Raw genomic sequence first — 26,383 nt, 5'->3', positions numbered from 1 at the left:
TGGACATTAAAGTATGAATATTTCATGTGAGCTTTTACAGGGCTGAATTTAAACTAAGGTGCTGAAGTACTTCTCCACATTTCTCTTTCCCTGGGATTTTGTATTTTTAAACTAGTCTTCCCTTGCATAAAGTTGGCCTTCCATGGGACTGCTTTTTAACCGTGTAAATGAGAAAATCAGAAATATTAACCCTCATGAAGTGCAGGCCTCCTATCCCAGTGCGGTAAGAGGAGGGGGAAGAGGAAAGAAGCATCTATCAGTCAACAAAGGCGTCTTCTGAGGGTTTAATATTACAAGGAGTGGAAACAGAGTAGTTTGTCCATTGATGGAAAAGTGCTGCATTCACATATAATAGTGCTGCCAGGATTTGTGGGATGCCAAGGAAACCTGTGTGGACGTGTTACCAGTAAAAGTGCCTGCTTGGCTGGTGCTTAAAAATAGAAAAGAGGGTGTTGAGTACACACAAACTGATGTTGAAGAATTTTTGACCTCTTTATTTTGAAAAAGTGTCATCTCCCTCTGCCTGATTCTGAGTGTTCTCACCCACCAGTGCTCAGCATCTGAAATAAAAGTCCTTGGAAATAAGGTTACAGATAGTCTTTACTCAGATAATGTTTCTCCATTGAGACTTAACATGTTTCCCACTGGTGACTACTTTTAGCTATACTGACGATGGGTACCACTAAGCACAAATATGGACCATATGGTCATTTGTGCTCTGTCAAGGAAGAAGGGAAATCAGACCACTCAGTCTAAAATCTACACACAGATGAATGTGAATGGGCAGTGAATTCACCTTTCCTATCACGTGTATGCTGCCAGGGGGATACCAGCTCTGAGAGTCCAATTCAACTTGCTTTTGTGCATAAATTAAGCCCTACTGTAATTTCTGGATGACTTCTTTGCCTCTCCCTGTCCAAAAAAATCCTGAATTATGTATGTGCATTAAGAGACAGACTCTAAGACTAAGCCCACTTTCACCTCTAGTTAAAAACACATATGCTAAGATTAGACCGCGTTAAAGAAAAAATAATTGTGATTTTTTTCACTTGCTACGTGGTAAGATTCATTTATCATGGCAGCTCCATCCCCTTGGGCTTTTCTACTTATTAATGGTCCTGGTTCTTGATCTTATCTCTCATGAAAAATAGATTTTGTTTTCATCCTATGTGTAATCTGTCTCCCACAGAGATTATATAGCCCAAGTATGTGGTAACCAAAGTCCTAATGCAGCGACAAAAGGATGAAAACTCCCATGTCTTCCTGAAGAAAGTCTTACATAATGCCAGTTTGAGATATTGTTTTTATCTTTTACAGTTGGACCACTGTAGAAGTTACACAGTTTGTGGTGTGGATGAGTTCTGCAGCTGGCATTTTCTGATGTTAAAGTCTACTGCCTCTTAAAGCGGAGCCACTAGTGAGTTTTGCAATGCTCAAATTAGGTACCGACTTCTCCTCTACAATGCAGTGAAAAAAGGGGGATCCACAGAAGCAAGCATAATGAGAAGGAACCCATCTGAGATAGTTCACCAGCAATAGAGATAAGTCTTTACTCTTTCCCAGAAGCTTAGCTGTTCTACTGATGCTGTCTTAGCCCCACATTTTCTCCTGGAAGGAGATATTCAGCAGTTTTTCCAAACATGAGCAAAACTTTTCAAAACCAGCTGGTGGTAGTGCAGCCCATTTCTGTAATAACTCAGGTGAGAGCCTAATGACTGGGTCACTTATCATCATGCATGCTCTTTTGCTTCCACTTTCCATCTCAGAGGAGACAGCACTTCTCTGTGTGCACAGATTTGTAATAGGTGAAATGTTAACTCTGTTGCAATTCATAATATCACGATTGGCTCCAGTGAGATCAGAATTAAATCCTCTGTGTGTGTGAATTCACACTCATTTAATCTGATTTAATACTACACCTATTTAGTGACATTCTCTGAATATCTTTGGCTTGAAAAATGGTATACAACATATTATTTATCATTTTTCTGCCATCTGGTTCATATGTTGCAGTAAGTTAGTGCACATAAAGGTTTGAGGCTATGATAATTCAGGCAGAAAAATTTTGATTTAGATATACCATTAATTATGATACTGCTGTGATGCAGATGTGTCTTCACAGTGTATTAATACTTTCTGAAAGTGATGGTGCTATAACATCATTTACTATAATCCCCTTTGTTTTCCCAATTTGGATAAAAAACTTGTTTTATTCTGTGTCTATGAAATCAAATTATACGCTGCTTTTCTTTAGAAAAACAAAACAAAACTCTATTTGCTAATTCTTCTTTCCACAAATTATGCAGTAGTCCAAATGAGAGCACAAACCAACATAAAACAGCTTGTGGGAAACTTTATTCAACATTAGGCACTTTCAAGCCTGAACAGTGTAATGTGCATAGCTTAATGCATCATATGTCTTTACTAATTTAAGCCTGATTGTGCAAAAAGGGCTGTGTAGTGTAGGGACACCAGTGGACAGGTTCTCTTATGGAGTTATACTGAAGTTAAAGGTCTGCCTGTGTTCACTGCATAATGGAGCCAGAGTTATTTTTACTTCCAATTTTTTTGTTGTTTAAAAAGTAATGTTAAAAACTTTCAGGTTGAAAACAGGTTTATGCTCACAAAATGGCTGTGCACATAGAGGCAGTTCAGGAAAGTATTATTCTCTGAGGTAGCATTTTGAATTAGACACTAGCATCAGCTTTTTGAGATTTTTTGGTCTTTCAGAGTTTGAAAAGACAAGAGTCAGGAGATTTGAGGTGCATTTAGATTTTTTTTTCTTCATTTTGCCCTTTTAGAGCCCATTTATATCTCTGATAATGCTGCATTTGTGATATATTCACAATTTCAAGGTTACTGAGTAAGGAGTTGCTAAAATTTTTGGTAAAGCTGATTTGAAATACTTTTAAAAGTTGAAGTAAAGCCCTTGATGCTGATTTTGATCATGTAGTATTTAATAGAATGTCAGCAGAACTAAATTTAAACATAAATTCATCAATGGATAAACTATGGCTTAGAAAGGGAAAGCAGTATTTTATTCAGATTTTGTTACATTCAGTGACTTGAATGTAATCATATGTAACAAATATAATTAAAAGTGCAAGTCACTTAGACCTTTTATAAAATGATATGTATTTATTTGAGGTGAGAAAGGACATTTCAGAAAAATAAAAGTCATTTGAGTTACTTTTTCTACGAGATAATTACTGACATATTTCAGATAGTGTCAGTAACCATTTCAAGTGATGTAAGTAACCAAGAAATTCCATCTGTGTTGAACCTTTATGGCGTTATCCGTACTTTAATTTGTCCATAAAGCCAGCTGAGTCCCTGCCCTCATTTGCAACAGATTCTGTAGATGAGACACGGGACAAATCTGTAAAGGTTTGGGCACTAGTACACAAGTAAATGAAAACCTATCATATACAAACACTGAAGGCCAAATAATGACAGTCTCAGAGTACAGATACATGTAGTTGAGTGAATGTTAATGATTAAATCTCATTTATAATTTATCTGTTTATTGTCATTTTGGTTTTATTTATCTATTACATAAATATCTACAAAAATATCAACCTTTTTTGAACAGAAGACAGTTTGGGGTCAGTACAAACATAATAAAACTGTTAGATAGTTCTTATAACAAACAGATAAAGGTAGTGAAAAAATGGCTTTCAAAAATAACTTTTTGTTACAGCACAGAAGTGAAAATCCATTTCTACACACTGAAGGACCACTCCTATATTTCTAATTGTTCTGGTGGTTAGGGTGGTGTTATCTTACTAACAGATTAGATAGTATCTTCCAGACCCAGAGCTGCTGCAAAGTGATCTCTGAGCCGTGCTCCCCCATGCATGGAGACCCACCAGCAATGAGGTGAAGTACAGAACCAGCTTGGTTGAGCCAGGATTACTTGCTGGTCTCCCAGCACTGTCCATGCTGCACCAGCCTGCATGGCCAGCCCTGCATGCACTGAACATTTGCTTGCATCCCAGACAGTCTCTCTCCATACTATCCACATCCCTGATGACGGAGAACCGTTTTATTTGGTTCTCAGAAAGCTTCTTGATAGCATTCAAGAAGGCTTAACAAAATGTATGGCTTTTATATGATATGTGGGAGAGATTAACCCGCTTCACACATAATGAGAAAAAAGTAATTCTGAGACATGAAGTTGGTATGTATTTTTTTTTCTTTCAATTTTTATTAATTTACTGAGAGGCATTAGTTTATACACTGGAACTCTACTTTCTGTAATCATAAGGAGTTTATTCTGCTGAAGCAAACTACTTTATTCAGCCTGCATCTCTTTAACACCACATAAACAATTTTTAGTGTTTTCCGTTCCTGAACATGAACATGACACGAACATTTCCTTTTTCTAAAACCCACATGTGCTATATACTTTTTCTCTTGTTCTTCATGTGATTTTCAAAGCAGGTTAGTTGCTCTGGGAAATAGGTCAAGGCTATATGGTCAATGCTGTGTTGCTGCTCAGGTGCTAGTCTTTGCAGTGTCAAGAAAAGCTATTCTATAGGGCCAGCCTGGATTAAATAGGAGATGAAGGACATGGGCATTATTAGCAGCAGCTCCAGTGTCAAAGTATTTTTGTGTGCATCTCAGGCAGTGAAGCTTTAGGCAGAAGGCAGCTGCCAGAGAAAGCATGGGATGAGGTTTCTATTTTGTCATTTAAGTAATTAATAGATGGGCTGGTCATTCTACTAAGCTAGGCCTCCTGGTTTGCTTTAGATATCCTTCTGCGAGCCTTTAAGATAACAATTCATGGAGGAAACCAGGCAGCCTTCCCTGGAAAAGCCAGGTGAGAAATGTTTGTGAGGGTGTGTGAGACAGGTGCTTGCCATTTGGTTATTGCTCAATAGTGGTGAAGCCTGTTTGGAACCTCCTCTCCTTTCCAGAGCTCCTTAAAGAGAAGGTAAAGGTAGGCCTCTTGCAACACATCTGATCAATTTGTGGTTTTCTTATGTGCTTGCAAAAACTTTATACAAGTAAGTATGGTTCTTACATTTGCACAGCTGTAAATGAAAACATTTTCTTTGTTTCAAAGACTGCAAAAATTTCAAAATCTTATTTTGTTGTGAATGTTTTGTAGGTGAAAAAATGCTGATGAATGCTCCTATTTTCCACTGAGTACTTACTGCCTTATAGACCAACACAAGGTAAGAATCAAGGTTTAAATCTATGTTTGTGACAGAGTAGTATGTTTCCTATTTCTTATCATGATGGTTTTGTGGCTTGAGCTAGAGGAGGACTGTGTGTGTGGTTTGTTACTTTAATCAACTTAAGAGCAAATCCTGTATGTGAACTGGAGCAGGTTCTTTCAGGTTTTCTGAGGTTTCTGTAAGTGTAGAGAGCGTATAAGGAGTAGTTCAAAGGCTAGGTGCGAATTTAACGATGCTATTCTAGCTTCAGATTGTTGCCTAAACAGAGTTCTTTAGGTTCACATAAGAAAACTGGCTTGGTGAAGTCAGAGAAAATAGGTAAGAAAGTAAAAAAGAGAAAAACAACAAAAATCACAGATGGATGATAATATAAACAGATAAAACTGTGAATAATGAAGAACGCTACTGCCAGCTATTTAGAGAGTTGGATTATCTAAAAATCAATAGAAGACAATGACGGTTCAATACAGACAAATATAGAACAAGGGGACTTTTTGCAGAGACAGACTCTTGGCAGTGTTGGTTTTGTTTCTTTTTTAAAAAGATATCTGGGACAGATACAGAGCTGGTGCAGGTGGGCAAGGTACAGGTTTTCCTTTCTATTCAGTAAACAGACTTCAAAAACAACATGTTCAGACTCACAGTTACCTGCTGCAAGCAAACAAGTGTCTATTAAAGAAAGAATCAAGAAACACCACTAGGCATAAACAAAGCAGTCAAAGTAGCTTGAACTAGAAGTCTTATTTCTGCTCGGATCTTCTGATGGAGAAATGTGACTTGTTTATGGTTGTCTATACCTGGTCAGATCTCAGCCTTAGATTCTAGGTCTCTGGTTGTTGGGAGGAAAAAAAGGGGGGGTTGGGGGCTGAAAATCTGGCTTCCTGAGCTTGATGTGGATTTTATCAAGGGGAAATGCTCTGACAGTGCAAGCTGCTACAGACATATGGTAGAGGAAAGAAATAAGTGTCACCTGGAGCATCTCACACCTGACAAGCCCAATGCCATGACCTTCTGTAGAAAGTCATGACATGCTGAGGGTAATGAGACTTGCTTTATATTTGCTTTGCATCTTGCTATCTTTGTGATTTTTTTTTTTTTTTTTTTAAAAAAAGACTAAAGCTTTCATCTGGCACTCCTTTATTCCAGTACCTATCAGTAAGGGTTGTTAAATGCTCCTGTTTTCACAGAATAACACTTCTCACTCGCTTTGCACAAGTGAGAAAGATTGTATGAGATCACAGGTACTGGAGTTAAGGCCAATATTCAAAAGAATAATAAAAAGGAAAAATGACAGAGCAACAAAGTAATGCATTTAGTAGGAAAGAAATGAGAGCATGTTTTAGAATAACTTTCTACTCTTGCAGTGGCTGAGTTTAGCGGAAGGGGAGCTGCTTTCCATTTCCATGCCCTCTCCTCCCCATCAGCACGCTACATTAGCATGCACCAGATAGTCCCTGCATTTTGCTGGACCACTTTTTAGGAGACTGAGTGACTTGTGCCCCCATATTAAAGGTATATTTCACACTGTATTTACGCTTAAAGACAGGAGTGTCAGTTGTCTCTCTTCTATTTTATCTGACATAATTATTTACTGGAGTTCTGAAAATCAGTGGTGTTCAGTGTTGTCCTATTATTTCTGCTTTGTAGCAGGCACCACATACTTCATAGCCAGAATAGCTGGGGAAATGAAGCCCCCGAGCTGTTCATTTGGATTCAGTGACTTTTCTTTGTGGCTTCCCTGTGATTTTTCTCTAAAGCTTTGGCCTGATGTGTCACCTGTGCCAGAAATTATATGTCAGAATGTAAGAGAGCTCTTCTCCTGACAGTCTTCAGGACAAGCTCTCTTGAAGAACAAGGGCAAAAATTTGCAACAGACCGTGCAAGAAAACAGTAATGGATGATGTGGAAGAAAGACTAGATTAGCAGCTAATACTAATAGCTAAAAATGCATCATGGAATTAGTTAAGTGTGAGTAATCTGCTATCAAGAAAAAGCAGAAAGAAAACTTGTTTCAGCTGACAGTAACTTCTGTTCAGTCCTGTCCATTAGTGGCATAAATAGTGCACAGACTGACAGGAGCCATCATAAATGTACATTCTCTCCCCTTGGGAGGTTTAATAAATATCTGTAGTTCCTAAAACTGGCTGTAGTGTTTATTGATTTAAGCCTCTGAGATTCTACTAAGGAATAAATTTAGGGCTTCATAATGTATGTCATATGCATCTCTATATGGAGTTTTAAAACAAAGCCACTGCTGTAAATCAAGATGGGTAAACTTGTATGGGTATCTATCTAGGGTAGAGATTGATGCCTATAGTTAGAATTGAGCTTTTATGTTTTTCTTCTTGTGGGATGAAACTTCACTTTTATTTTTAATTTAAGTTTGCTTATAACATGTCACCTGCCTTCAAAGAAATAAAGGTGTCAGCATCAGAAACTTAAGATTGTCACTTTTAATATGATCTTGAATCAGTGTTTTATATTTTTATATTTTGCAAAAAAAACAAAACAAAAAAAACTATTTTAGATTTAAGTAATGCAATGCATAAAGACAATGGAATGGAAAGAAATACTGAATACCAATGAGCTGACTGAAGTATACTTCCTACTGTAAAAATAGCAGTCATTTAGTTAAGGTTGTATCATCAAGAATAGTGTGAGAAGCCTGAATTAGTTATGTTGGCAACCTGGGGTTCACCAATCTCTCCTGTGGGGGACTGAGTCTCAATAAACTTCAATCTCAATATTCATTACATGTAGCGTTTGAATAAATTAGTGTATAGTTATAAATTTACCTGTATTTTGTGTAAATTCAGGGCAAAGTTAATGTATAGTAAAAATATTATTACAGTCCTTTTTTTTTTTTTTTTTTTTTTTTTAAGAATGATGCTTCAGAAATTAGGTAGTTATGGTTTCCTGTAGCTGTTAGAGGAAATTCAGTTCTAGTCTGAACAAACAAGCTACACTGCTGTGTCATCTTATGCAGCCACACACTGGGGGGCTGATGAGGGAGAGGTAGAGAGCTCAGCCTTATCTGCTCTTGTGCCTCAGCAAACCCATATGAGGTAGGCTTAGACCCTGTTGATCATATGGTCTGCTTTTATCCTCAGCTACATCCCAGACATCCCAGCAGCCCTTGCTAAAATTAATTATAGCTCTGCAGGTCTGTCTGAGAGCAGGTTCTATAGGTTGAGAGCCCTAATTAGTTACCCAAGGTTGTGTTGTTTGTTACACTACAAAACTGAAATCGATAGGATGTACATGTAGCCTCAAAAATAGGAACAACATTCTTAGAATGAAGTAATGGTAATCTTAAAACAAGGGAAAATAAAGAATCTTCTGGCTGGGAGAAACCTCTCCAAGGGTTGCTTATCTGTCTATGTTAAACCCTTACCTGGGGTATGGCAGCATCTGTCCCCACCAGAACTTTATAAACCTTCAGGTTCATAACTTCAGACCTCAAATCCTTCTGCACTTTTCCATCTTACCAGTATCATGGGGTACCATGTGTACCTCTGAACCACAAACTTGTAGCAGTGTAATAAGCTTCTATTTTTTTATTCCCTCATAAATATTTAATTCACATGTAGTCCTTGTGCATGCATGCCCCTGTGCCATAATACTGAGGAGGGATTTGGCTACCTCTCCCAACCTCACATAAAAGGGCAAATGGCAGCTCAGGCTAGCTTGTGAAGTGGGGCACATAGGAGGCAATAAATGTATCAAGGCAGTGTCTGATTTTGCTTTTTTCATTGCTATAATGACTGAATATTCTGGCTGGGTGAGAGTGATGCTACCATGGATTAAACATATGTCTAAATTAGAAATAGTGTGAATTTCACTACTTCTAAACCCCAGCTGCACCTGCTTCATTCCCTCCACATTGTGTGACTCTCTGAAATGCTTGGTAAGCTTTGTTATAACTCTTTTTTCGGGACACCCATCCCGTCAAACAGAATTCTGGTTTAATTCCAGGTTATGCACTTGTGTATACACAAGTGAAGCTTTGTCTGGGCAGAAATAGAGGTTTTGGTGCCTCCTAAAATCTGGAGCACAAGTGCAAATAGCTGCTTCTACAGGTAGCCTTTGTGATGGGTTGTTCTTCTGCATGGGCTGGATTTACCATGTATATGTATATACAGTGTACTTTACTAATGCAAACGGTTCTGTCTTGGAGATCTTGAAAAGAAACACTTAACTTCCTTCTTCCTTCACTTGCTGTAGATTTCAGGTTCAGCCCTAGAAGGTAAAAAGTTGAAAGCAAATGTGAACTTTGAAGCAAAGATCTGAACATATCTTTTGCTGCCTTTTTTTTTTTTTTTTTTTTAATTATTATTTATTTTTCCTCCTGGTAGTCAGATCTCTTGATATGTGAAGTCCCAAAGAAACAGTGTCCTGGATTCTTTCTGTTATGTATTGAAACACAGATGTATTGTCCTTAATCTTGAAGACTGAGACAGTCTAAATCATGTAACTTCTGAAATAGATTGCATTTCTGAAAGTAGACTTGTGATCCAGCTAAACTAATGTTCTTCAGATATGTGTATCTTATTTTCTACACATCTTTAGATAAGAAAATAGTACTGTAACTCTCCAAAACTGGCAGTTACTAGATACCTTCCATGTGAGAAAGATTAACTGATTTTATAGTACGTTTTCATGCCAACTAGAAGTAACTCATTCCCCCCCTTAATATCTGGAGCCAGTTTGTGCCTTCAAAAATAAAGACACATTCCTTTATGAATCTTCTATTTTCTAAACATTTTGACTTATTCTAGCACCTATTCATTCTTTGATTTCTATAACTACTAAAGTTATGCAGTTCCTTTTAATATTAATTGTGTTGTTCTAGCTATTGACAAATAATATAGGTAGTAACTTACCAATTTTCTACAGCGTTAATTAACAGCTGTGTATTTAATAAAGCTAAGCCTCAATGCTTTATTCAAATATTCTTTATTGTGGGTGTTCTTCCTATTTAATTCCAGCATATTTTTCCTAAGCAGAATTACAGTGGTCAAACATCATGAGCTTTGCCCACTAGTGCCTCACCAGGTAATATCACCTCTTATGCCTCTGCTTTTTACATACCTGGTCTTTGTTTCCCAGTTTCATGGGACTAGCCTCAGTCCATGTGCTTCACATCAGTCCCTTTTCCTTTAATGGATTCTAATCCCATTTCCCCATATTATCATCTTCTTTCCCCTTTCTCTTGTCTTTTCTGTATTTGAATATGGTGTTGGCTCACTGAGATCCCTTGAGATAAAGGGCATGTGCTTCTACACCTGGCCTTAGTGCTGCAGGAGATGTCTTCCTTCTAACAAAATCTAAGAAACCTCTACATAGCAATTAGGAACAGAATTTACCAAGCCCTTTTCCTCATGAAACTTCAAATCTTTGAAATTCTTTAGCATCCCTGATATTTTGAGAAATGACAAGTACACCCTGATGGGAGAGGAGGGTGTCCATTTTTTTTTTAATCATGGACAAAAGAGCCTACTTTTTTTTTTTTTTTTTTTTTGGAGCTTGTCAAATCACTATGACAGTTCTGCAAAAATACCTAAGATGGAAAATTCCATTCTGAACTCCAAAAGAAATTTTCAAAGTTAAGAGCACCTAAAAAAAAATTAAAAACAGGGTCTTAAAATAGGAACTGTTAAGCAATCTTACTAATAGCTGGTATTACCTGCCCCACCTATATAAAATATAAGCATTACTGTTCTAATAGCCTAAATGCACTAAATACCTCTAATGTAATCTTAGTAATTGCTACCAGAAAGATGTGGCTGCTGTTTTCTTGGCTTTATTGATCTGTCAAAATTATAAAGTAGCAGTACTTTATGTAAGCTTTATTTAAAAGCATAACTGCAGAGTGATGACGGAACAGTTTATATAGTAATGTGGTAAATATAGCTATAACACTGTTCAATACGGCAAGGAAGGAAAAAGCCACTGAAAATGCTATTTATTCACTACAATTAAAGAAAAGTTTAAGGATTTGGAAACAGATTTTTGTTTTGATTTTCACTTTTAAATGGCATACCTAAAAGAAGAAAGACGTATTAGGACCCAGAAGTGTAAAGAATGTACTTTACTAACTGATCCACAGTAAGTTCTTGATTGTATTCTGCATTTGAATTGAATTGTGCAGCAAGAGTGGGCCAAGAACTAAGATTGCCTTTGGCTTTCTGAGAGCTACAAGCATGCACTTGAATATCGTCTAACTTTTAATTTTTTGCTATCTCTGATTTTGCATATTTAAGCTTTAGTTAACACACAGACTCAGACTGCTGCATTAAAGCATTCAGACATCAGGACACAGGAGAAAGGTATTTTCTAGTCCAATTACAGGCTCGATTGATGCCATTATACTGGTGAATTTCTTAGCAATGAAATATATCTATATATGTATAAAAAATGTGACTTGACGAGTTATTTTTATACTGCACCTTGGAGATCATCTTTATGTGAGAAATTCCTTTTTCCCATTCTAGTTTAAGATAAAGTCTCTTATGTACTGTTATAAATAAAAAATAATGAGGCCACTGTTCTGATGAAATTCAATGCTGCCATTTATGTTTTTGGTCAGTAGAGGAGGATGTTCGTGGTGGAGCTGCTATTTCATAGTAGTTCTATTTTCTATGTGCATCTCTTGTTTTCTTTAAATAATGTGTATTATCTAAGCTATTCACAAAGGGATACAGATTAAAGAGCTGTAAGATCTGAACCTGTGAGATATACTCTTAAACATGATGTTCTGTTTGTTCTAATCAAAAGAACTTAGGATATGCAAAAAGAGAGGATTTCAGTGATAAGCAATTTTGATATATGGAATAATTCTAGATGTGTTGGGGAGCCCACTGAAAAATATTGTTAAGGAGCACCTTCCTTTATCAGTACTTACAGGCATGCTTACATATGTTTATTTTGCAATGAAGGATGTCTTAGATCTTCAAGTTACTGGAGGAGGCCCAAAGAAAGAAAGCTGTATCAATTAGTGCAGTGGACATTTTAGTTAACTATGGAAGGCAGTAAAGCTCTGTTTACATTGGAACCACTCATAGACCCCAGAGCTTGGGCTAACAGGTGCTGAGCTGCACACATCTCATTCAAAGTGAAAACTTACCAATGAGATGTTTTCTAGGCATTGCCCCAGAACGTTAAACTCTTAGCTCATATGTAATGGGACTATAAAGAGGGCATAATGACAATGATAATAAGGCACCGCTGCCTTACTTTCACTTTCTAGTTATCTGTGTGGCTCTAATTGACTCCAGTAACCCTGCTTTAGTTCTCTTCCAGCACAACGTTAGGGAATAATTTGCATTTAAAAGCAAAATTGGTACATTCAAAAAAAAAAAAAAAATAAATCAACTCCTGTTAATGTTCTAGTCAGTTGTTTTGTGGGTCATCTGGTCAAAATGGCATGCCCAAATTTCAGAGGAGGTGGGGAAGGGCTGTTCAGACATTTAAACTATTATCAGAGAAAAGGAAACATCATTTTGTGGATTAATTCCTAGTTAAAATCTAAAGATTGGGAATAAGTGATAACTTTTTCCACTAAAAGGTTATATGTGATGCCATTGAGATGTGTTCAGTATTTTCATAAGTTCCTTTTTAAATACAAAAATAATAGGCAGAGTTGTTCAGTAGAATTTAGTACTGACTGTAAAGGATTACAGGAAGTCCTGTAATTGGATGACAAGCTGGTGGGTGGAGATCAATTTTGATAAAATGCAAAGTAACACATTTGGAAAACAACATTCTTAAAATGCATATAAATGATGGACTCTAACCTAATGTTACAGAAAAGATTTTAGTGTCATTGTGGATATTTCTCTAAACATTAGACCATTGCTCACAGCAGGAAAAGACAAATTGAATGTTAATTATTATTAGGAAAGGGATTGATAACAAAATAGAAAAGCACCATTATACAACAGAATAAATATATGGTGCTCCCACATCTTGATAAGTACAAACAGTTCTGATCATATTATCTAAGCGGGCTGTAATAGAGCAGGATTTTAAAAAATGATATTGTTGATAAGATGTGGAATGAAACATATAAGGAGAGACTATGGAAGCATTTCAGCTTTGAAAAGAGGTGATTGAAGGAGAATATCACAGTGGTACATAAAACTGAATGTCCTAAAGAAGATAAAGAGGGGAAAAAAGTTAACTTTTTTCTTATAACAAACTGAGTAAGAGTGTGCAGTATCAACTTTACAACAAAATAAAGTACTTACCATGCAACATAATTAAATTGGAGTATCCTTTGACAGGAGGTTGTGATAGCCAAAGATATAAATGGGTTTAAAAAGAATTGGGATAAACTCATGAAGTATAAAACTGTCAGTGGCTATTAAAAACTACAGTTTAGGTGCAGCCCTCACATTCAGTGTATGGAAACACTAATTGACAGAAAAAAGGAGACTATGTTAGGAAAAGATCACTAATCCTGTGGTTTTTACACTTCTTGGACACTACAAGCAATTAAATTCTTAGCTAGATGGACCCTAAGTCTGACAGGGCTTGATTACTGTCAGGAAACCTGTAGTCTTCCTCCAGCAATACCAAATCTTGGGGGACACGTTTCTTTCAAGGTGATTTGTAAAGACTTCCCACACCTTCTTTTCACCTTTTTTTTTTTTTTTTTTTTCTGATGAATAAAGAGATAAAACAACATGCAAGTCATCAGTTAATTAACAATTGCTGCACATGATAACATATGACACAGTGTAAGTAAAACCACTGTTGAGATGTTTACACTGCAGCTGAGTGCACAGTTATTTAATACTTTATTATTATTATTATTTTTAATTCCATCAAGGGCAGATGCATTGCATCCTTTCCTTTCAGTATTTTCTCTTAGCGAGAAGTGCTGGGTATTGTATGCATGGGGAAAAAATAGTCTTTTAGTCACAACTGTTGTCTTTAGTTTACTTTTGACTGTCATACCAGTAAAGAACCCCTAAGAAATCACTTTATGTTAGTGCTCTTCCAGCATAGTGTTTTTGCTTCTATCTGCAGTGAAGAGAAATAAAAACTTACTCTTCTCATGTTCCCATACTTTAAAGATCTAGTATTTTCCCTAAAGACCATCCACTGTGTGACAGCTATTTGAAAGTGTTCCTAGCCACTGAGCAGGTGCCAGAAAGACTTTGGCAGTGGTAAATTTTTGGGGGAGTGAAGAGGAAACATTTACAGTAATGAGTCCCTTGTGCTCTTCAAGAAGAGAAATATTTTCAGGCTTCATATTCCTATAGCTGCTGTCTGCAACGCCTTTCAGCAGATGTAGGGACAGTGTTATTGTAAATATAAAGGGCATGGCACAGAAAATGTTGGGCCTCTTGGCCATCCTAGCTTCATACTCTAGTTAGAGTTCAGATGTTTAATACATGATTTTCGCTCTGTTTGCCTGTACTTCTTACTCGGTTGGAGAAAGTCATCCATGACTAACTAGAAACTTAACATCTACCTAGTAATTCATTTAAATAGCTATGTAGTCCCTTGGTGTGAGCGTTCCCATAACAAAATGTTAGCCAGGAAACATTTATGGAAAAAGGTTTTAGGCTCACAGGAAGAGATCCTATGGAGGATTTAAACACACAAGATGCATACTCTAGCAGGCTTCATGCAATATCTGGGGAGAATCAGGATGCAGCTGTACAGCCACCCAGACAGCTCCCCTGCTACACTTGGTTTAGGAGAAAGTGCTACCCTGCATCCAAGTTATTACCATACTGCTGCTGACAGATCATATCATGTCAAGCACAGCCGACATCTGCATTGCATCCGGTTAGCAAGGACAGGGAATTTCAGATAACTTGCTGTCTGTACCATGCCTATGAAATTACAGCCTATATCTAGAAGTGAAGCCTGAAAATCCTTGTCGTGAGAGGCAGGGAGTAATGTGCTACTGATTGTAAACCGTTGGGTATACCTAAGGAAGGATTTTGGACACTTACTCTCCAGCCGGGGTATACCTCATTCAGGGCAAGAGTGAAGGATCCCATGACCATGACTTTTATTTACATATCTGAAAAGAGCACCTTACAACTTCCCATCCAGGATACAAGGCAGGACTTCAGACAGCAACAGCTTTTATCAGTTGCTGAAGACCCCAAACAGGCATGGAGGCTCCTAGTACATGCAGCTTATGGCTCAGCTCAGGAAAGCATTAATGCTTATCAGCTGCACTCATGACACCAAGGGGTAGCTTAAACTTGCTTGGGATATTTCAGGTTAATTGAGCTCAATTGAAGAGCATAGATGCAGCAAGTCTGATGCATCTGAATGCAATCTGAATGTCATCTATAGCAGCTGTTAGGATTCCATCTTGCTCCAATATGCTCTAAGTAGCAGTTTGTTAGGGGTGCACTGAAGTCCCCATAGATTCAGGAAACTGGACCTTTTCCTTTTACAACACTTTTCAGATGAAATGTCCATGACCTCAGCTATAAAATTAGAAGATTTATATTCCTATGTGGTTTAAAAAAAAAAAAAAAGAAAAAGAAAAAACGGGGAAAAAAAGAAGAAAAAACTATGTTTTACTGGCAAAGCTTAAAATGCAGTTAACTTAGTGGGAGAGAAGCCTTTGGGATACCCATATTAAACACAATAACTTCCTTAATGAAAAGTTCTGTCTAAACCATGAAGTGTAACAACCCTTCCATCTGGGGAGGCCTGGCCTCTATTGGTTAATATCAAAAGAATGTGCCTTGTATTTACACAGAACTTTTAATTGCAGGATCTTAATGTCCTTTTACAAACTGTGCCTATGCCCTAGGAGAAAATCACTTTGCTACAGATAACTGCAGAGAATACTATAATAGCTACTTTGTGTAGTCCCTATAGATAAGAATGACAATTGCTTCAGAGCATCTTAGATCAGGCTATTCCAGCTATTTTGGCTATTATGTGACCATGGGGACCACGGTGTCCACTCAGTTACTGTCAGCCACTGTTGTTGCAACAACTGAACTTGCAATTCTAGAGCTTGGGCTTGGTGACCTCTAGACAAGAAGAATGGGAAAACTTGCAGGTGGAGAAAAAATAGTCAGTGTACCAGTGAGGAGAGAGAGCGCAAGAGGAAGTTAGGTAAAGGCTTGCACACACGTGACCTTATAGCCTATTGTTTAAGGCATTCTTTACTCACAGGCAGGAAAGTCTCTGGATTGTTCGTAATTTTCTGATAAAAGTTTAGTGCGAAAGCATGTAAAATGTAACATTTCCCAAGGGCTACAAATGTTCCTTGGATCAGAAATGCTTGTTAAACAGTTATCAGTGCAGGATACAATCCATCTGAAAACCAAAAGAGGAAAAATTAGAATCTAATGTCTTTGAACCAAAGCACATTTAAACCTGCAGTATTCATTTTACTTAAAACTGAACCTTAAAATCAATACCATTTATCTATCCCAGGTTAAAACTTAGCTTATGGAAGACTTGGAAAGAAAGGAAATGTAAATTGTGCTTTGCATAGGAGATCTGTAGACTTGAACAAGAGTTGGTAGCAGACTTTCTGGCTAGCTCTAATCAATGCCAGATGCACATAGTGTACCTTTGAGGGATTTGGGCCAAACTGGGAAAAATGACAATACTAATTAGCTTTATGATCCATACTTTACATTGCTTTGGATGCCTTTAAAAAGGATCTGAAGCAGACAGAGGTACAGCTCAGTGTATAGTCTGTTGCCAGCTCCACCCAGGAGCTGGAAAGGTCATTCCATAGCTAATATTTTACACCAAGTAGTCTGCTAGAAATGCTGAAATGCAGTAATATGGATTCCTAGATGAGCTGTGTCAGAACTATTTTGACTGGTTGCATTGCTAGGTGGACATTAATTTTGTGAGACATATCTCAGATGCATTTTGTTTGTTCTGTCTTTGAAAGATGTGTGTAGGTGATTTTTTGAAACTAAAATTGTACTTGTATCCTTGCTTTCATGGAAATGCAATCAACCCTAAGGATTGCCTGGGCCAGCTTGCCAGAGTTCTTCATTTGACCACGTTTACACTTTTTTCATGTGTGCAATGAATCTTTGGAAAGCTGTTTCTGCAACCACAGGTTTCTGGGTAGGTTGCAGCAAAGGCACATGTGCTCAGTGCTGAAGAACACTTTTCTAAAGAACCTTGAGTTCTCCCATATCAGCATGCAAACCATTTTTATCACTGTGATCTGAATAATATATGAGAATGGTTTAAAATGAGTAAACCAACAATTCTGACTTGTGGTTGCTAAAACAAAAGAAATCCAACATCCGTAACTGTACTTGTTATGTAATAAATTGGGCTGCATCCCCAAATAGATACCAATAACTTATTTAGAATATTTAACTTGATTCCTTGATGGTACAATACTTTTTATAGGAACGAAATCTACAGTGCCTGACTTGAGAACTACTGCTCCCCTTACTACTTTACTTGCTGATAAAAGAAACGGAGCTGCACTTGTAATATATGAAAACTGTGTACATCTTTCCCCTTGTCTACAGATTTTCTCTATACTGGTTCAATGATTTCCCAAGCATTGTCTCCAAAACAGTTTGAATTTTGAGGAGCAAAATTTACGAGCAAGAACCAGTCCTAGAGCTCTTGTCTAAGGGCAGATGTTCATCTTTAACAATGCTTGTTCAGGATGTTCATTTGTTAATGAGCAGCCAGTGTACTGTGGGGCATCCCACCTGAGGCTGTCCTGAATTCTGCACTGTGCAAAACTGTGACCAGTGGTCTTTGATTCTTAGCATTCATGGGGAAGCAATCCCAGTAGAAATAAGAGTCTTATTAACAAGGTTCAAACCTGCTTATTTCCCCTGCTCACCTTGAAGGACTGAAATATCCTTGCTAAAAATATTGGCATAGATTATGTTTCAGAAGACATGGTAATGATTAGGCTCAGTGTGCAAGGTGATTCACAGATTTCTTATAGGTTATTGTAGAGGAAATTGGGAGTGAAATCAGTGTCTTTCTTGAAGAGGTAATAAAAAGGACAATGAGGTAGCGTAGAGGCAAAATCCAAGGGTTACAGGAGAGGTCCATCACAGAAAATACAACAATAAGATAAGTAACAAGGAAAGACAGCAGATATTTGGGGAGAAGCACTCGGCCACACTACAGAGTTCAGCGTCAATCTTACATTGGGCATAAACTACTAAAGGTATAAAAGTACAAACAACCACCTGGTAACTTCTTCCAGTAAGTCTGTAGAAATGAAATGGAAAAAGCATATAAGTTCAGAGATCAGAGCAGGGAAGTCTTGAATTAGTATTTTCGTGCTCAGGGGAATGTGCAGACCATGAACTTCTGCTGGGAGTAATGTAAAGCTTCCTTTAATGCACAGACCTGCCTACTGCTTTTTGTGATGAAATTGTTATTGGTCTCCCTACCCATCAAACCTACTTTATGTGAAGAAGCCATTATTTTCTGTGAAAAGTGGGGATAATTCAGGTCTAAAATGTGAAATGTCTGACGTTCTGTTTTACAAACAGCAAATAACATCAATTATATGTAATGTTTGCCGATGACTATTATAAATTACTGTAGATAGCATCTGCAGATCCCATTACCAAATGAAGTTTTGGAAAGAGCAGACTGTCATGCCATGTGTATTAAATTTATAGCATGGCTGCTCAGTTCAATAAGGTACAGATTATGAATTAAAAACCAATAATGGGATTATAGGTATTCAGTTAGAGGGTTCTTTTTCTAATTATCTGCAATCTGTCATCCAAAAAGTCCATGATAACTCAGCACAAAAGCAATATATCTGCTGCTCAGCACAGGAAGTAGGCTGACCCTCCCACTTCATTTTAATGTGTTGTGTGTTATGATTTATGTGTTCCTATTTCTTTTCCAGTGAAGGGGTGGGGGGGTGGGGGGTGCAGATCTATAGACCTGGCTCTAGTTCAACAATTTACCAAGCAGGATGGAAATGAGATCTGTATTGTTTCCAGTTCTACTGACTCTATTTCTGTCTCTCTTTCTATGCATCCATAAAATGGGCACACTACTAGCTGAAAGGAACTGCGCAATTTAACTATGGGTTTGAGAAACACTATGATACTCAGTATTACTGTTCAGTTCATCGTGTGGAGTGACCATCTCTGGGGACCAAAAGAGGCAAAAATTGGAGATTAAAAAAACAATAAAATGTTGGTTGTCTTACCTCCAGGGACGTATTTTGGAGGTCTCAAGGAGCACTGTAGGGTAAAGGCAAATGGCTGATAAAAATCCCTCCCCCCCCCCCCCCCCCCCCCGCCCCCCTTCAAAATAAACTATAAACTTGCAGATAAAGCAGGAATGCCAGAGAGAGGATGAGAAGGGAAAGTCGAATGTCAAGAATAATTTCTATCACTGCACATTGTGGCCTTACATGTTAGACATGGGCCAATCACTAACCTCTTGGTTGGTAGTGGAAGGACCCAACTATTTTCCCAAGCTTTTTCTTAGGAAGTAGACTGAGTGATGGTGACTGGGTTCAAAAGGTGGGATTCTTTTCTCGGAAGGGTGAGGGTCAGGGTTCTGGGAAGGTTTTATTTTGACCATTGGATTAGCTGGAATTTTGTGTATAATTCTAAATGATCTGTATATTTTCCCTAGTTCTTTGGAGAGGCACATTTGAAAATGTAAAGAAATAAATAGAATAAATAATAGAATATATGTTATGTTCTTCAACTGGAGGAGGTTTTTTGAAAAGGCACCTAACCTATTTTGGTCTGGAAATAGTGACTGAAGGTTAAACTGTCTTGTAACACTACTCCAGACTTTGGTCAGATATTCTAAGATACTTTTTCCCATGGCATCTATTACATCTTTCTTGTTGTGCCTGTGTGGCTTATAGATGAATTTTTTTGGTTGATAGCTAATTTCTTATTGGCATCCCTATTTGTTCTGCCACTATGAGCTATTTTACCAACAGCTATTTGTCCACTTTGAAACATGTCATTTTGATTCCATTGATCCACTCTGTGTTTCAGTTTGTCCCATGTTACCTCTGTGACATGGGTGCATCCATCAGTTTTGTGTCATGTGGACCTCATGACGTTGTTTTCACATATATAAGATTTTCCATGTTACTCTCCCGTATATGATAGCCTTGGCATTTGAATACCTAGATAGGTTCATAGCGTCAGGACTCGAATGGAACAAAGTAAACCAGTTTTTGATGACAGTTACAAATGCTCATGATTTTTGTCTTTTGATTCTTTTCCCCACTGCTTCTCAGACTCTTTCAGGTGCTGTCACTGATATTTTTCCCAGGTTAATGCACATTGTATCTGATGTGTTCCATCTAATTAACTTATGTCAACATCCTTGCCATGGATGCTGTCATAAGCAAGCATGTATTGAGGTGAGCTTCACAAAAAGGTTTTAACCAGATCACTGAGTAAGAGCATACTTACGTATATGTCTATCTGAAGTTAAGGTATGCTTCCTTTATGGTATTGACATTCTGAATCCCTCTCTGGGAGAGGCTCATTTGGGTGAACGTTTTTAAGGGATGCATATGAGGACTTTAGGACAGATTTGAATTGTTCCTATGATTGAGACACGTAGATGTTTAGGTACTGTTAGCCGCTGTCCATGCTGTGTGCCTCCATTTAAGTACTAGTAAAAGAGAGCTGCAAACCCTGCATGTGCTCAGAAAGCTTTTGTGGAATTATTTTTTTTTAAAAAAAAACATTAATGCACATTTTCCCATGACTGTCTGTCACATTACAAAATTTCAAGGGGAAACAACTGTTTGCATCTTCCTTCTATTTTCCTGTTTTCTTTTGACAAAATAGAATAATATTTGGGATTTCAGTATATTTTTTAGTTCTGTAAGGATTACCCTGTTTTCTAGAGACTCAGTGAGGACTAACATGGCAACATTTGAGAAATGAAAGGTAGGAACTAACTTAGCTTTGATAACCTCATCTGTCAACTAAGTTAAATCCACAGCAAAATCACAAATAGACCTGTTATGAATTTAGCTGGAAAAACGGTCAGACTTCTTAAAAACATGGTTGTCTTTTTTGCACCTGTAACTTACTGGCACAGCTGATGTCATTTAGGCTCTGATTCAGCAAAGCACTTAACCACGCTACTTAGTCCTGTTGACTTTAATGGGAAGTAATTACATGTTCCAACAAAGCACATACAGAAGTGCTTGGCTGAATCAAGGTTTTAGACGACATAATAAGAACCTGATTGGGAGGGTGGGGGGAAACTGAATTAATGCCATGCTCAAAATCAAGCCCATACTCTCCAAAAATATACAGTAAGGACTCATTTGTGGCAGTGTTCTCCCCATGTTGTGGCATGTATTGATCTCATTGCTATACAAAAATCAAGAAAACAAAATTCTAATGACTGTATCCATGCTGTCACACACAGAGTCTGCATGCATACTGTCACACTGCAACCACTGCATAGTGATTTAACTCCAAATGATATTGGTTTTCTTCCTTTAGCGTTTTTCCTCATTCTCAATATTCAGTCCCTTTATTTTTCATTCTTGTGTGAGGGTGATATTCCTTTCTTGTTCTCGAATGGACTGCCATTTTGATTGTTTGTCAGTACTGCTGTTGATGTGAGCTGTATTAAAATAACAATTTGAAGCAACACTGGCACCAGACAGTCACCACTCATTAACATCATCTTCAGTAAAATATTAAAACAGAGCGTAAGACTACCTGCTCTGTAGTCCCTGAACTGTAGTATTGTACAGACTGTCCATGGCTTCCAGTCACTCCTGTTAGATTACACTGAGTCTAATTTCATCTCCTTGAGAAGGTTTTATTTCTGAGCATGGAGCAAATCCTGCCCATTTTACATTCCTGGTGACATTAATGGTCCTACTCATGTAACAGATTTGGCTCAAGGGATGTATGAGTAACAATATTGCTTTTCTTTGTTCTGATGGAAAGATGCTGCTCAAGGTGTTGTGGCTGAATTTGAAGTTTCTTCTTCAGTATCTGTAACTAATGAACCAACAAAGAAAGATGTGTGGAGCACACTGAGCTAATACCCAAGCTGACTAATTCTTCCATAGTGGTTTTACACAGGCTGCTAGGGTTAATGGGATTAGCAGTGTCTTGATTTCTGAGAAACACTGCCAAAATTCAGTGGAAAGAGTCAGTCCAGCTCTAATCCAGCTGTTTGTAGAGGCAGTAGCTGCATTTCTGTGGCTTTGGAACTATAAAACATCATCAAGGGGGGATACTGACAATTCATCCACAATCTTTTTCATTTTATTTTATTCTGCTGAGATAACCATGGCCTTCCTACACACCCTGAAAATAAAAACAACAAAAAAAAAGGTTGCCTAAGGAGAAAACCAGGTCAGTCTGGTCCCTGCCTTCACAGCACTTCAGTATGGAAACAATTTGCATTGTCCTTCTTGTCAGTAGCAAGTGAGACCAGAGCTGTCCATGGTTGGTGGCTGCTGACTTTGCCCCACTATCTGGGGCCGTGTGGGGGCTGCTCCCCTCACACTGCTGCCCTTGCACGGGCACCGAGTGCAGCCCAGCAACAGGTGGTTTGAAGCTGCTGCATTGTCCTGTGAGGTGCAGTACTGCAGGTGGGGTCTGGCCCAGGAACAGGGAGCTGCGTGTGCAGTGAAGTGCTCCCCACCCCTGCTGTCTGCTCTGAGGCAGAATTGTCAGGGTTTGGCCCCTTCTTTGCCTTTTCTGTCAAGCTGCTTCCTTTCTAATGCTCTGTTTATTCTTTCCTTGTAGTCCTCTAACGTTTCTTGATGTCTTTCACTGCTATTTTACAGGGGGTGTTAAGGACACACTTGGTGCTCTTCACTTAGAAGAAAGCCTACAGAGGATCCTAGTAGATCTGGTTGCTCATTTTTGGAAAAAAAGAAAAAAAAAAAAAGAAAAAAAAAGTTAATAGTTTAGGCAGGGGGGACCTGCTGGCACTCCCTCTTCTGTCAGTGCAGTAAAGAATTTCTCCAAACCAGGGTGAGGAAAAGCTCTGGCTCAGGCCTAGCAGGGAGCAGGTCCCTCCCTCACTGGGTGCTGGATGCTTTTCTTGAATAAATGAGGAAGTCTGGGAGGCTGCAAATCCCAATATGGGATTCATTAATGGAATTGCTGGAATGAAGAAAAAATCCTCTACTGTTATATTTTTTTTCTTTTTTTGGGGGGGGGGGGGGAATGGGACAGGACAATCCAAAACAAAATAAATGCTTGGGAGAAAATAACAAACATCAAGATGACAGTGTTAATAGCTCTGTTTTCCAGGAAACCTGGGGCTTGGGTATCTTCCTTGTTCATTCTTCAAAGGTGGGCTGTGTTGTTCTCTGCTCAGTGTTGTGCTCTGCTCAGCCAGGTTGGAATTTGAGGGAAGCTGTCAGCAACTTCCTGAAAATGGGAGATAGGGGGAATCTTGGCAGAGAAAGCAAGTAACATAGATGTGAGAGGAAAGTAAATCCCAGTGACATTGAATCAGTGACTCTATCAGAATATTCAGACAATCATGAAAGGCCATCTGTGCTGGGCTATACATCCCTAGGCAATGTGTGCATGATGGGGAAATGGACACAAGGAATAGGCACATGGTATCTGTACACTTGTGCAATTATGGTCTGCTTGTTTTTATTCTCTCTCCACCCTAAATTCTCTCTTTAGGGTGGAGAGAGAATAAAAACTGTTTTTTTTTTTTTTTTTTTTTTTTTTTTTTCTTCCCTACTGCTGCCAAGAATACGGTGCACTAAAAGCTATGCAAACCTTTTGACTTCATTCCACCAGAAAATATTTTTCTTTAATGAATAATCCTGTGTGGCTTCTGCGTGATACTCAAGATAACGCAGACACTGATGGTTTGCTAAGTGGGCAACAGCATGTGTTTCTGTTACTTCCCTAGCAGCTATGGCTCTGTGTATGCTAACAGCACTGATGGCTTACTACAGACATAAGCTTTTAAAAACACGTTAGCCAAGGACAGTGACTCTTAATTGTATTTTTAAAGCTGTTAAATTCAGTATGCTCTGTTAAATTCAGCATATCCTAGGTATTAAGTGACATGTTGAAATAAATGAGGTGACATGTTAGGAAGCACATGTAAAACATTGTTTTATCCTGATCTCATTGTGTTTATGACATGACTGTGTGTTTTTTTTACAAATGGGTGCAAAGCTTGAATCCTGATGGTGACAGGTGTTTGCTGTTGTGTTACCCTTACCATAAGGGAGACAAAGCCTCAGATATCATTCTACTTAACATCAGTTTTAAATTATAGAGTATCATCATCAAAGGGAGTGTAAATCAGTCATGCTGGAGAGCTCTGGGTCTTCCCTTTCCATCTGATGCTGTTGCTTCTCTGCTGTGATCACACTGAGAAGTCAGGCAGCTGCTGCCCTTCCCTGGCTGCTTTGGCTGACATTCCTGAAAGTTGAATTAGGGACAGTGTTATTTACTCTATCTTCTGCTGCACTGAGAGAATTAATTCCAATGTCTCTACCATGTGTGTTGTCTTCACATGTTGGAAAAAGACAGCATTCTTGAGTCAGATTCTTTACAGATTCTTTACTGATGGGAAATTATTGATAGTATGCAAATTATTGCTTATTAGGATTAACTAAAATGACCAAAGGCTACATGCTGTTTACTCCTATACTGCTGTGAGAACCTGTATGGTTATTAGCAAGTTAAATCTTACGTTAAGAGACCATTTTTACAAGGGAAAATGGTATCACAGTCCTTTGCAAAGTACTCTGATGTTAATAAAATCTTTTGGGATAACTTTTTTCTTACAATTTTGTATTTGTAGATTCAATCAAGATCCATAGCGTGAACAGAAAACACACGGAGCTCTATCATTGCACATGATAATATTTACAGTAAATTAGAGGCCAAACCCCTTAATGCCAAGTGGCAAAATCCAGACCTTATTGTGTTGTAGCCAGACCCTCCAAACCCTGCTACACAATGCTCCCACTTAGTTATCTGAATTTTTGTGTAAGTGCTGAGGATGACTAGGTCTGATGCTTTTTAAAAATGCTCATCTAAGAACTGAGCCTGCTCCAGTGCTCATCAGCAGGAGCAGGAACACATATACTAACAAGGCAAAAATAAGCCATGGTTTAATGAGTTGCAAAAAGGCCTGGTCTCTATGCTTTCCTAAGTAGTCTATTTTAGAATGACTGTTGGCATCATCAGGAGGACACAGTGCTGGAGACTTATATGGTTAAATTTTATAGTAGTCTAATAATGAAAAAAACATGTGTAAGGCCTCTTGGCAAACAGCCCATAGTCGTGGCAGTATTCCTACAAGTAAAGCTGTAATAGGGGAGAGAAAGAGATAATTAATGGGGACCTGCTTTATTTGCCAGGAGAGATTATTCTTATGCTGGGAGCAAAGGGTATGTGCCTGAGAAAATGCAGAGACTATAGAGTTGTTTTGCCGTGCCCTAAAATACAGTTTAATGAAAATGAGAAAATAATGGGAGGAAAGTCACTTCTCCAGTCCCTGGCCAGCTGCCCAAATATGAGTAGAGATGCACTGGCCCTGGCTGTGCTTCCAGCTCAACTCTCAGAAAACTAATTGTTCCTACACACGTTTACTTTATTTTCAGATGTGTGCTATTTGAAACCATGTTTTCCTTTTGCTCTTTGTTCCCTCCTGGCTCTCAGCTGGTGGAGAATTTTCCCCTCAGTGATATTTCTTGAAATGTTTTCTCTTTGCAGAGCACTGTCTGTTGTTTTCCATTCTTACTGGGGTGTCTGTAGGAGTCTGGGGAAGCTTGAAGGTACCTGGAGTTTTCTGATTTCCTAATCCTCAAGCAAACCCGTTTGGCAGGGTTTGCCTGAGCTGCAGAAATCCAGCTCTCAGCTGTGTCTCAATCAACAAAATCATGCCAAGCCTCATTTTATTTCATCATAGCTTGAAAATGTTTGATTCCTATATCCAGTGCATTTAACTCAGGAACCCTTGGCTGCCAACTTGACCACCTCTTTTATCTTCTCAGTCCTTCCTTTCTCCCTTCTGGTGAGAAGAGGTGGAAGGAACAGGCCCTAAGAATGAGGTAAGTCAGTGGTGCCAGTGGGACCATGTTTATTTACCTCATTAGCATACCACACCCATACATCCAGGTGAGTTTTTTGCCAGTGTATTATTATTATTATTATTATTTGTAGCATTATAATTAAATGATAACTTGCAAGTGAATGATGGATTAAATTAGTGTATTTGGAGTATCTAAA

The 26,383-nt window shown here is 38.2% G+C and overlaps 1 long non-coding RNA gene across 1 annotated transcript in view; it reads left to right on the top strand.

The window, feature by feature from the left end:
- LOC118170290 overlaps nucleotides 1–26,383 on the top strand; it is a 197,105-nt gene that overhangs the window by 25,635 nt on the left and 145,087 nt on the right. The window contains exon 2 of the long non-coding RNA XR_004752626.1: nucleotides 5,114–5,180. This is a non-coding gene — a long non-coding RNA (uncharacterized LOC118170290). The remainder of the gene's footprint in view (nucleotides 1–5,113; nucleotides 5,181–26,383) is intronic.

The sequence above is a fragment of the Oxyura jamaicensis genome, chromosome 7, assembly GCF_011077185.1.
Source record: "Oxyura jamaicensis isolate SHBP4307 breed ruddy duck chromosome 7, BPBGC_Ojam_1.0, whole genome shotgun sequence".
In the NCBI taxonomy this organism is placed as follows: Eukaryota; Metazoa; Chordata; class Aves; order Anseriformes; family Anatidae; genus Oxyura; species Oxyura jamaicensis.
This window is presented reverse-complemented; position numbering and strand designations above follow the sequence as displayed.